The sequence below is a fragment of the Armigeres subalbatus genome, chromosome 3, assembly GCF_024139115.2.
Source record: "Armigeres subalbatus isolate Guangzhou_Male chromosome 3, GZ_Asu_2, whole genome shotgun sequence".
NCBI classification, from domain to species: Eukaryota; Metazoa; Arthropoda; class Insecta; order Diptera; family Culicidae; genus Armigeres; species Armigeres subalbatus.
In genome coordinates, this window is record NC_085141.1 from 13,668,027 (window position 1) to 13,680,804 (window position 12,778).

The window sequence follows — 12,778 nt, forward strand, 5'->3', positions numbered from 1 at the left end:
AATCCTATGCATTTTCTCGCAAAACAAAGGAGATCCTGGTTAAGTAAACTTAACCGTAACATTTCCAGAATTAATTTCTTTTTATACAAGATCAAAATTTTCGATCAGATAAAAAATAATCTGGGGGATTCTGTGAATTCCATTTCACTTTACATTCAGTACCGACAAAGTGTTAAACCCACGTTGTATTGAAAAGTAGCATGCCAAAAAGAAATGAACACAGAAAAATTAGTGCATCCTGGGATGCACCCCGCTCATATTTCTGCTACCTGCTCATCCTCGGAAGCTTCCTTCCTGCTGCCCTTCTTCATTACGAGGCGATAATACTCTGCCCATATGTCTATGCTGAAGGACTTCTTGATACAGCACGCAGGAGACGGCTTGCACAACAGCTGTTCTGTTTTCAAACAAGAAATCCGTAAATGTGCGACACACGTAGGTATGTGTTTGTTCGTAAGGCAATCACGCATACTGAACTCAGCAGCATTTTATTTCTTTCATCATAGGCAGGCCAGGCTATTACCTACTTCAAACTGCGGGCGAGCCTCCTTTGTACAAGCAGATGTCATGCAAATGCTGTTATGAATTATATTGAATACTGGCTAACTAGCTAGGCGTTGTTCTGCATATTAGGCAAGATTGTGCGAAATTTCATCCATACAAAATTTTATTTTAGTTTTCTAGGATTTTCTTAATTTTACTCATGATTTTCTTATGGGATTTTATCCTATAAACCCGTCGGAGATTATTACGGACAGATTTGTAGAAAGAATGATTTGGACAGTAGTGATACTCATGTTTCGTGAAATTCTTGTTCAGACTGCTACCAGAAATCAAGGTGAGTGTAAGAATCCTGAATTCCTATCTAGGATAATATGAGCGATGCCCTCACCACTAAGTTGAACATTGAGGACGACCCCGTAGCATCACAACAGAGGAGGTGTCTTTCCATCGTTACAGATTCATTCGAGAAAACCTTCTAAATTGTCACTTAACCTCATCTTTGTCCATTCTTGGAAACTTCAAAAACTCTGGTCGGCTCTTATTCTTTTTAAGATTTAACTTCTATTTCATGTTACATATTTAAAAACCAACCCCTTTGAACTTTCTATGACACTCGACTCTCTACATTTCGATGTTCCTTATCTCGATATCTCTCCTTATGTCAATGGTTTCCTCAGTCCCTTCAATCTATATACATTTGAGCTTCCTACATCTCGATAACCTCCCTATCTAGATATCTCTTTATCTCGATGGGTTCTGATCATATTTTGTTCAGTATTCACAGTAGATGCATAAGTATTAGATTGCTAATGTCGCTTCTGTTCGCGTGACTAACATCTAGGTCACTTCGATCTAGCAGCCAAAGTATTGGTACTACTAGTGTCAAACCGATGTTGGTGATGAAACAAACCATGCACTACAACATGATGTATAAATTATGGCCAATTGAAGGTTGTTGAAGCATAATTTAGCAAAATAATTTAATTGACTACAGCGCCACTAGCGTTCTAGTACTTCTGCTTCTACTGTATTCACTATCCTCATGTCGATATATTCAACATTTTAGGCTACTAGACCATCTTTGGACAATAACAAACACATCAACAACTGGAAGCGACATTTGTTTTGTTGTCGTTTTTCAATGCAACAAGCTTTTTTGGATCTATGTAGTACCCATTTCAAATCCTTCCATTCCTCTATCTCTCCCTATCTCGATGGTCCCTTCAATATCGTGATAAGGAGAGGCAGCTGTACAATATCCTAAATACCGAGTGAGAGCTCATTGTATTATGCTTGATAACCATTTATGATTATGACAACTGCGATTACAACATAATCGCTTGAAAGATAAAATAACCAGCGAGATCTTCAACTTCAAGCATCGTGCGAAATCAATACATATACCCAATTACAGTGTAAACAGAAAACATTTATGACCTGACAGACAGAATACTGGTTCTACAAGTGTCAAGCCGATGTTGGTGATGAAACCTAAAATGCACTCCAATGTGATGCATAAATTATGGCCAATTGAAGCTTGTTAATTGGCAAAATAATTTAAATGACTACAGCGCCACTAGCGTTCTAGAGCTTATACTTCTACTATGCTGTCTGACGATGATTTTCATCGCGAGACGTCATGTCCATTTGTCTGTGGCACTAGTATTATCATCATTGCGAATGCGCAATCCGTTGAAGAACTTTCGTCTCTGCCAATCTTTAGCCAGAATGGTGGTTTTCCATATCGCATCCGACAGGCACGAGTGTATGCGTTTTTGGCTCAGTTCAAGAGAACCCCTCTAATGTGTGGACGGACAATCTTCTCGCGCGCGCACTCACTACTCATGGCACCATCCAAACGGCGGTCGTCGTACTCGATTCATCTTCCATCCGCCGCTCGCTCAGTATCGTAGTGAAACTTCCGCCGTACGGATCGTTTGCGCGCACATTCGGGTGCTCCACGGGCGTCACGCTTTTATCTTCTTTTCCGTTTTTCCTATTAAATATGTCACCAACGTTGATCTGCTTGGTTTCTTTTCGGTTGTTGTGACTCGTCATTTTGATTGACTGTGGTTTACTTGGATTAGGATTTATTTTTGCCAATTAGTTTACCCGCGTCCTGGCTGCGATGGATTGAAGTGGAGAAGATTTACGTCGACGAGTTTTCCCTGCACTCGTGCGTATCCCAGCATCCATCTTCCACGTTGTATGGAACAATGTTGGAGCATGCGCATGGTAGTTTTCATCTCATTTAAAGAAGAATATGTATGTGCCATTTCCTCCAAGCGAGGCAAACATCATCACAGCAGAAACGACGAACCACGGTGGCCGGTATCTGGTTGAGATAATATTTTAATCAAACATAATTGAGAATGATTGCAATTCTACGAGTGTCTCATCTGAATTGAAACCTATCAAAAATCTTTTACGAAACGTGGCATTGTTTCAAAATAAGCTACAATTCCTATAATTGATTTCCTTTTTTGCGTTTGTCTTATTTATTGATTATAACAGTTTCAGTTTACCGCACAAAAACTTCAAAACATAGTTTTATATAATTTTCGACGACATAACGTTATTTAAATCAATAAACACATATTTTTATTTAATCAAACGTCGATTGAAAACGATCAGAATAACCCAGCCCGGGATTCAACTGGAGTCCGTCCACTGTGTGTTCTCAGCGGTTGGAGGAGTGGCAGCATCCACCGTGAATAATATCGCACCAAACGTTGTTGGTCGTTGTCGTTGGTAAATAGCGCACTCCGCCATCGGTGCGACGTGAAGGAAAACCGAGAAATTGTGATCGCAGAAAAGTCAACAGTCGCGGGTGCCGTGCAGTAGTGAGGATTATAAATAATTTTGGATTATCGTGCCAAAAAGTGCGCGCCATTTAACGGCAACCGGGAAGGCGCTAAGGATTAAAAGTGCATTCCTGATTTCCCATGTATCGCCTTTGCTGTGAGTGATTTGTTATAAGTGTTGCACGGAGAGAGCTCAAAGTTCCTGATGTTGTTTTTTCGACAAAGCGATGAATGTGCCGAACAGCTGCCGAGCGGAGGCAATTTGTGATGGTTTGTGATAAAGGAACAGCGAATAGACGGCAATTTGTTTCAATTGGATAAGTTCATAACAGAAATGAAGTGTAATTTTGTGTTTCATTTTGTGTCATATTACAAATAGAGAAAATATTCGAATCTCTTGAGAGCATTTGAAGGCAAAAAGGACACAATCAAAACAATTCGTATGAGTCATCATCTTAATACAAGGAGCTTGCTGGTTGATATGGAGGGGGGAATCCACAAACCAAGAAATGGATCAAAACTGCAGGGGTAGAGAGCGTACTCTAGTCCCAAAAATAAAATCCGTTCCCATCTAAGCTGAAAGCGGAAGCAATGTCATTCATCCGCTTAGTAAATGGCCCTAGTAGATACATGGCAGGAACGAAGAAATGGAGATGCGTTTCTTACGGTGTGGTAACCATGGTGAGCGAGACATTTTTTTCCGTCGTCAAAGGGAGGGAAAATTTGTGAATGAAATCCAATTCTGTCACGTGTGCGTTTGAGTATGAGGAACTGGGGTGAGCAGGAATTTCGGGGCAGATGCTTACACAGAGGAATGATTGTATGTTTTCGCAGTAAATGCCTTTACTGCGAACAGCATTTCATTTTAAGAAAATGAAAAGGTCAGCAAAACTATTCTGTGTGCTAATTTAGAGAAAAAAAGGATCCTTGGGGCATTATTCTAGTGATTCTGTTCTACCCATTTAATATTTGAGCTAAATTGGCTACCAAAGTCAATATTTAGATAAATATATCAATCTTTGTTTATCCTGATTAATGTAAATCTCCATTATCCGTGTTCATTAGAGTGGGGCGCAGTTGTATGGGAAAACGCAAACTTCATCCAGTCAAGCGACAATTGTTCAAGCCATATGAAAGGAAATCAATGTTACTGCCAGCACTACCGGGCTAACTATAGTTGTTAGAGGAAAAAACCACCCTTCCTTTTTCTCCAGATTTTTACTTTTAGAAACGATTCCGGAGAGGTCCAAGAAGCTCCTGCCCAATGAGATAACTAATTTTGAAACAGCACTCATTTGATTTTTTGGTCCAGGTAGCTCGGCAGTGTTGGCAGAATAAACGATTTTTTTGCATATGATTTGAACAATCAATCTTCGAAGCATCATAACTTTTTTTGTAGACGTTCCAGCAAAGTTTTTCGGCATTGTTTGGGGTATACTTTACCGCAATGTTTCACTTGGATTACAATGAACTAAAACCTGTGAAAGTTACTAAATTCCATACAAACATCAAACGCGAAAGCAGAAAGCGAGGAAACAACCAATCGGGCGATGATTCTGCACAGTTGTTTGGGATCCTGAACGGTTTCGAAAAACGCGGAAAAATCATAGATTTGATAAACTCAGCTGCAGCCCAAACGAGTGATATAGGACTCCATAGCTGTACTCCTCTTCCTTCCTTCCGCATCACAATTATTGAATTAAAATCAATTTCATTCACGTAAGATTCCGACGATCATCCATTTCCTGTTAGTTGTTGTATAAGTGTGTGCCTCGTGCCATTGGAAAAGGACCAACCGAATACGTTAGCTAATTGTCGGGGACAAAATAGTACTTACGTGTCGTCCGCAACTAATCAGGGGAAAAACTGGTTGCTTCGAAAACGTGTTGTAAGTCATGGCTTACTGATGCTCAATTCAAATTATGCCGCGTTGGCGCGGTTTCGCATGGCGAGTCGCGTGGATGTGAGATGGTAGTTAGTAACCCTATCGTAAATGTTACGCTTTTGGGGTTACTAACTACCATCTCACAAGACGTAAGATCGATAAGATAGATATCGGCAATGGATATTATCAGGCCTGGTAGCGAGTCACTTTTTAGTGACTTGGTCACTATTTTGAGTCTAGACAATAAAAAGTCACTATTTGCATCCAAGAGTCACTAAAGTCAATATTTTACGGAAAATGGTCACTAAAGTAACTATGCATTGCCTGTTGTAATAATCAAAATAAAAATCTTTTGTACGGGAGAAGCCCATATGACATAATGCCATTTGGCACAGGGACTTAAATGTCTAAAGGCCATTAGGTATAAAGTTCATTCGGCATAATGTGTTGGGTACCTCGAGGCCATTTGGCATAATGCCCACAACAAAAAAGTGTATCGTATGAATATATGATTTCCATGTTTAGAAGTATGTGTTTGCCCGGAATAAGGCAAATTGTAAGTTACCCCTTCTTAAGTACGCAATTATTCGGAGTAAAGCGAAGAGTGTATGAAAGAGTAGATGACTTCTTATTTCAATGTACGCGTTTGTCCGGAATAAGGCAAAATAGTAGATGACCCCTTCTTTGAAAGTACGCATTTGCCCTGAATAAGGCAAAAGAGTAGATGACTTTTTCTTTAAAAGTACGCATTTGCCCGGAATAAAGCAAAAGTATAAATGACCGCTTCATTTAAAGTACGCATTTGCCCGGAATAAGGCAACAGAGTAGATGACCTCTTCTTCCAAAGTACGCATTTGCCCGGAATAAGGCAAAAGAGTAGATGACTCAAAGTACGCATTTGCCCGGAATAAGGCAAAGAGTAGAAGACCCCTTCTTTAAAAGTACACATTTGCCCGGAATAGGGCAAAAGAGTAGATGACCCCTTCTTTAAAAGTAAATTACGCCTTTAAACATGTATATGCCCAGCCAGAATAAGACAAAGAGACAAATGACTCTTGTAAAGCACGCATCTGCCTTAAGTTTTTAAAATTCTTTAAATTTTTATGCCAAAATCATTATCACCTTTTTTGCCAAAAGGTTGTTATGCCAAATGGCCCTAAAATCATTATGGCCTTTTTTATTTTGCCAACAGGTCGTTATGCCAAATGGCCCCAAGCTGTTCAATTCGTTATGCCAAACGGCATTATGTCAGATAGCGTGTCATTTGGCGTAGCCCCTATTCATACCTATTAATATCAACCAAATCAAATCTGAATCTGGTAGCAAAATATTAAATTTGGCAAATATGCATTAAAGAAGTTCCGATTGTGTTGTGAAAATCTTGAGGTTATTTCCTATTCATGCCAACTACATATAATCTTTTTCTTCACAAATGGAATTTGTTAAAATGGCTAACCTCAAGTAAAGAGTACAGAATTGAGGAGTATTAGAACCAGAACCATTAATGCTGGTGAGCGTTAATAGCCTTCGGTGATAGCCTCAGTTTCATCACATGACAATGATGTTTGTTGTTTCTCAACGTCGGGGAGAATTATAAGTGATAAGGGCGCCGATGACAGAAAGTACATTATGTTTGTTAAATGGTTATTAAATCCGTTTATTATTTTCAAATTCGCCTTGCGACCCTTCGAGATAAGTATCGAAAAAAAGTAGAGAAAGTTATGTCAAAAATAAATTCTGGCACAAGCCACTGAATTCACAACTTTTTGATTGAAATTATTTCAGAAATATCATATTCTTATAAGAGGATTCTGTTTATTAACAATTAAGAACAGATACCCAGAAAAAACTAGTGTGTAGGTCAGCGGTTCTCAACCTTTTCCTTGAGAGGTACCCCTTTGAAATTTTGCATTCATTGAGGTACCCCTTCATAATAAGTTGAACTTATGAGATATTTGAAAAACGGACTTGAATTTTTTTAATTCAAATTAAGTTTAAACATTATGCTTCCTACATGATTTTTAAGAATTTAGGAGGCTTACGAGCCTTTTGAAAGGAGGTTTCTGAGCATCTTGAAAGTACACTTCAACGTATTGAAAGAAGGCTTCCGTGCCTCTTGGAAGGAGGCTTCCGAGCCTCTTGAAAGGAGGCTTCCGAGCCTCTTGAAAGGAGGCTTCCGAGCCTCTTGAAAGGAGGCTTCCGAGCCTCTTGAAAGGAGGCTTCTGAGCTCTTGAAAGGAGGCTTGAGCCTCTTGAAAGGAGGCTTCTGAGCCTCTTGAAAGGAGGCTTCTGAGCCTCTTGAAAGGAGGCTTGAGCCTCTTGAAAGGAGGCTCTGAGCCTCTTGAAAGGAGGCTTCTGAGCCTCTTGAAAGGAGGCTCTGAGCCTCTTGAAAGGAGGCTTCTGAGCCTCTTGAAAGGAGGCCTGAGCCTCTTGAAAGGAGGCTTCTGAGCCTGTTGAAAGGAGGCCTGAGCCTCTTGAAAGGAGGCTTCTGAGCCTCTTGAAAGGAGGCTTCTGAGCTCTTGAAAGGAGGCTTCCAAGCCTCTTGAAAGGAGGCTTCTGAGCCTCTTGAAAGGAGGCTTCTGAGCTCTTGAAAGGAGGCTTCTGAGCCTCTTGAAAGGAGGCTTCTGAGCCTCTTGAAAGGAGGCTTCTGAGCCTCTTGAAAGGAGGCCTGAGCCTCTTGAAAGGAGGCTTCTGAGCCTCTTGAAAGGAGGCTTCTGAGCCTCTTGAAAGGAGGCCTGAGCTCTTGAAAGGAGGCTCTGAGCCTCTTGAAAGGAGGCTTCTGAGCCTCTTGAAAGGAGGCTCTGAGCCTCTTGAAAGGAGGCTTCTGAGCCTCTTGAAAGGAGGCTTCTGAGCCTCTTGAAAGGAGGCTTCTGAGCCTCTTGAAAGGAGGCTTCTGAGCCTCTTGAAAGGAGGCCTGAGCCTCTTGAAAGGAGGCTTCTGAGCTCTTGAAAGGAGGCTTCTGAGCTCTTGAAGGAGGCTCTGAGCTCTTGAAAGGAGGCTTCTGAGCCTCTTGAAAGGAGGCTCTGAGCCTCTTGAAAGGAGGCTTCTGAGCCTCTTGAAAGGAGGCTTCTGAGCCTCTTGAAAGGAGGCTTCTGAGCTCTTGAAAGGAGGCTTCTGAGCCTCTTGAAAGGAGGCCTGAGCCTCTTGAAAGGAGGCTCTGAGCCTCTTGAAAGGAGGCTTCTGAGCCTCTTGAAAGGAGGCTTCTGAGCCTCTTGAAAGGAGGCTTCTGAACCTCTTGAAAGGAGGCTTCTGAGCCTCTTGAAAGGAGGCTTCTGAGCCTCTTGAAAGGAGGCTTCCTGAGCCTCTTGAAAGGAGGCCTGAGCCTCTTGAAAGGAGGCTTCCAAGCCTCTTGAAAGGAGGCTTCTGAGCCTCTTGAAAGGAGGCTTCTGAGCCTCTTGAAAGGAGGCTTCTGAGCCTCTTGAAAGGAGGCTCTGAGCCTCTTGAAAGGAGGCCTGAGCCTCTTGAAAGGAGGCTTCTGAACCTCTTGAAAGGAGGCTTCTGAGCCTCTTGAAAGGAGGCTTCCTGAGCTTGAAAGGAGGCCTGAGCCTCTTGAAAGGAGGCTCTGAGCCTCTTGAAAGGAGGCTCTGAGCCTCTTGAAAGGAGGCTTCTGAGCCTCTTGAAAGGAGGCTCTGAGCCTCTTGAAAGGAGGCTTCTGAGCCTCTTGAAAGGAGGCTTGAGCCTCTTGAAAGGAGGCTTCTGAGCCTCTTGAAAGGAGGCTTCTGAGCCTCTTGAAAGGAGGCTTCTGAGCCTCTTGAAAGGAGGCTCTGAGCCTCTTGAAAGGAGGCTTCTGAGCCTCTTGAAAGGAGGCTTCTGAGCCTCTTGAAAGGAGGCCTGAGCCTCTTGAAAGGAGGCTTCTGAGCCTCTTGAAAGGAGGCTTCTGAGCCTCTTGAAAGGAGGCTTCTGAGCCTCTTGAAAGGAGGCCTGAGCCTCTTGAAAGGAGGCCTGAGCCTCTTGAAAGGAGGCTTCTGAGCCTCTTGAAAGGAGGCTCTGAGCCTCTTGAAAGGAGGCTTCTGAGCCTCTTGAAAGGAGGCTTCTGAGCCTCTTGAAAGGAGGCTTCTGAGCCTCTTGAAAGGAGGCTCTGAGCCTCTTGAAAGGAGGCCTGAGCCTCTTGAAAGGAGGCTTCTGAGCCTCTTGAAAGGAGGCTTCTGAGCCTCTTGAAAGGAGGCCTGAGCCTCTTGAAAGGAGGCTTCTGAGCCTCTTGAAAGGAGGCTCTGAGCCTCTTGAAAGGAGGCTTCTGAGCCTCTTGAAAGGAGGCCTGAGCCTCTTGAAAGGAGGCTCTGAGCCTCTTGAAAGGAGGCCTGAGCCTCTTGAAAGGAGGCTTGAGCCTCTTGAAAGGAGGCTTCCTGAGCCTCTTGAAAGGAGGCTTCTGAGGCCTCTTGAAAGGAGGCTTCTGAGCCTCTTGAAAGGAGGCTTCTGAGCCTCTTGAAAGGAGGCTTCTGAGCCTCTTGAAAGGAGGCTTCTGAGCTCTTGAAAGGAGGCCTGAGCTCTTGAAAGGAGGCTCTGAGCCTCTTGAAAGGAGGCCTGAGCCTCTTGAAAGGAGGCTTCTGAGCCTCTTGAAAGGAGGCTTCTGAGCCTCTTGAAAGGAGGCTTCTGAGCCTCTTGAAAGGAGGCTTCTGAGCCTCTTGAAAGGAGGCTTCTGAGCCTCTTGAAAGGAGGCTCTGAGCCTCTTGAAAGGAGGCTTCTGAGCCTCTTGAAAGGAGGCCTGAGCTCTTGAAAGGAGGCTTCTGAGCCTCTTGAAAGGAGGCTTCTGAGCCTCTTGAAAGGAGGCTTCTGAGCTCTTGAAAGGAGGCTTCTGAGCCTCTTGAAAGGAGGCTTCTGAGCCTCTTGAAAGGAGGCCTGAGCCTCTTGAAAGGAGGCTTCTGAGCCTCTTGAAAGGAGGCTCTGAGCCTCTTGAAAGGAGGCTCTGAGCCTCTTGAAAGGAGGCTTGGAGCCTCTTGAAAGGAGGCTTCTGAGCTCTTGAAAGGAGGCTTGAGCCTCTTGAAAGGAGGCTCTGAGCTCTTGAAAGGAGGCTCTGAGCCTCTTGAAAGGAGGCTTCTGAGCCTCTTGAAAGGAGGCTTCTGAGCCTCTTGAAAGGAGGCTTCTGAGCCTCTTGAAAGGAGGCTCTGAGCCTCTTGAAAGGGAGGCTTGAGCCTCTTGAAAGGAGGCTCTGAGCCTCTTGAAAGGAGGCTTCTGAGCCTCTTGAAAGGAGGCTTCTGAGCCTCTTGAAAGGGAGGCTCTGAGCCTCTTGAAAGGAGGCTTCTGAGCCTCTTGAAAGGAGGCTCTGAGCCTCTTGAAAGGAGGCTTCTGAGGCCTCTTGAAAGGAGGCCTGAGCCTCTTGAAAGGAGGCTTCTGAGCCTCTTGAAAGGAGGCTTCTGAGCCTCTTGAAAGGAGGCTTCTGAGCCTCTTGAAAGGAGGCTCTGAGCCTCTTGAAAGGAGGCTTCTGAGCCTCTTGAAAGGAGGCTTCTGAGCCTCTTGAAAGGAGGCTCTGAGCCTCTTGAAAGGAGGCTCTGAGCCTCTTGAAAGGAGGCTCTGAGCCTCTTGAAAGGAGGCTTCTGAGCCTCTTGAAAGGAGGCTCTGAGCCTCTTGAAAGGAGGCTTCTGAGCCTCTTGAAAGGAGGCTCTGAGCCTCTTGAAAGGAGGCTTCTGAGCCTCTTGAAAGGAGGCTTCTGAGCTCTTGAAAGGAGGCTTCTGAGCCTCTTGAAAGGAGGCTCTGAGCTCTTGAAAGGAGGCTTCCTGAGCCTCTTGAAAGGAGGCTTCTGAGCCTCTTGAAAGGAGGCTTCTGAGCCTCTTGAAAGGAGGCTTGAGGCCTCTTGAAAGGAGGCTTCTGAGCTCTTGAAAGGAGGCTTCTGAGCCTCTTGAAAGGAGGCCTGAGCCTCTTGAAAGGAGGCTTCTGAGCCTCTTGAAAGGAGGCTTGAGCCTCTTGAAAGGAGGCTTCTGAGCCTCTTGAAAGGAGGCTCTGAGCCTCTTGAAAGGAGGCTTGAGCCTCTTGAAAGGAGGCTCTGAGCTCTTGAAAGGAGGCTCTGAGCCTCTTGAAAGGAGGCTCTGAGCTCTTGAAAGGAGGCTTCTGAGCCTCTTGAAAGGAGGCTTCTGAGCCTCTTGAAAGGAGGCTTCTGAGCCTCTTGAAAGGAGGCTTCTGAGCCTCTTGAAAGGAGGCTCTGAGCCTCTTGAAAGGAGGCTTCTGAGCCTCTTGAAAGGAGGCTTCCTGAGCCTCTTGAAAGGAGGCCTGAGCCTCTTGAAAGGAGGCTTCTGAGCCTCTTGAAAGGAGGCTTCTGAGCCTCTTGAAAGGAGGCTCTGAGCCTCTTGAAAGGAGGCTTCTGAGCCTCTTGAAAGGAGGCCTGAGCCTCTTGAAAGGAGGCCTGAGCCTCTTGAAAGGAGGCTTCTGAGGCCTCTTGAAAGGAGGCTTCCTGAGCCTCTTGAAAGGAGGCTTCTGAGCCTCTTGAAAGGAGGCTCTGAGCCTCTTGAAAGGAGGCTTCTGAGCCTCTTGAAAGGAGGCCTGAGCTCTTGAAAGGAGGCTCTGAGCCTCTTGAAAGGAGGCTCTGAGCCTCTTGAAAGGAGGCCTGAGCCTCTTGAAAGGAGGCTGAGCTCTTGAAAGGAGGCTTCTGAGCCTCTTGAAAGGAGGCCTGAGCCTCTTGAAAGGAGGCTTCTGAGCCTCTTGAAAGGAGGCTTCTGAGCCTCTTGAAAGGAGGCTTCTGAGCCTCTTGAAAGGAGGCTCTGAGCCTCTTGAAAGGAGGCTTCCTGGAGCCTCTTGAAAGGAGGCTCTGAGCCTCTTGGAAAGGAGGCTTGAGCCTCTTGAAAGGAGGCTTCTGAGCCTCTTGAAAGGAGGCTTCTGAGCCTCTTGAAAGGAGGCTTCTGAGCCTCTTGAAAGGAGGCCTGAGCCTCTTGAAAGGAGGCTTCTGAGCTCTTGAAAGGAGGCCTGAGCCTCTTGAAAGGAGGCTTCCTGAGCCTCTTGAAAGGAGGCTTCTGAGCCTCTTGAAAGGAGGCCTGAGCCTCTTGAAAGGAGGCCTGAGCCTCTTGAAAGGAGGCTTCTGAGCCTCTTGAAAGGAGGCTTCTGAGCCTCTTGAAAGGAGGCTCTGAGCCTCTTGAAAGGAGGCTTTGAGCCTCTTGAAAGGAGGCTTCTGAGCCTCTTGAAAGGAGGCTTCTGAGCTCTCTTGAAAGGGAGGCTTCTGAGCCTCTTGAAAGGAGGCTGAGCCTCTTGAAAGGAGGCTTCTGAGCCTCTTGAAAGGAGGCTTCTGAGCCTCTTGAAAGGAGGCTTCTGAGCCTCTTGAAAGGAGGCTTCTGAGCCTCTTGAAAGGAGGCTTCTGAGCTCTTGAAAGGAGGCTTCTGAGCTCTTGAAAGGAGGCTTTGAGCTCTTGAAAGGAGGCTTCCTGAGCCTCTTGAAAGGAGGCTTGAGCCTCTTGAAAGGAGGCCTGAGCTCTGAAAGGAGGCTCTGAGCCTCTTGAAAGGAGGCCTGAGCCTCTTGAAAGGAGGCTTGAGCCTCTTGAAAGGAGGCTCTGAGCCTCTTGAAAGGAGGCTTCTGAGCCTCTTGAAAGGAGGCTTCTGAGCCTCTTGAAAGGAGGCTCTGAGCTCTTGAAAGGAGGGCTGAGCCTCTTGAAAGGAGGCTCTGAGCCT

General features: G+C 45.2%; 1 protein-coding gene across 8 annotated transcripts in view; it reads left to right on the forward strand.

The window, feature by feature from the left end:
* The window catches only part of LOC134223688 (centrosomin), a 119,982-nt gene that overhangs the window by 23,024 nt on the left and 84,180 nt on the right, over positions 1–12,778 (forward strand). For 2 of the 8 annotated variants that reach the window (XM_062702870.1, XM_062702873.1), the window contains exons 1-2: positions 2,411–2,769; positions 3,264–3,465. The exons of 2 other annotated variants lie outside the window; for them this stretch is intronic. The gene's annotated coding sequence lies outside the window, so the exon portion shown is untranslated. Of the gene's footprint in view, positions 1–2,410; positions 2,770–3,263; positions 3,466–3,562; positions 3,579–12,778 lie in introns of those variants that run through there. 4 more of the 8 variants (XM_062702871.1, XM_062702875.1, XM_062702874.1 and 1 more) reach the window with 3 other exon arrangements.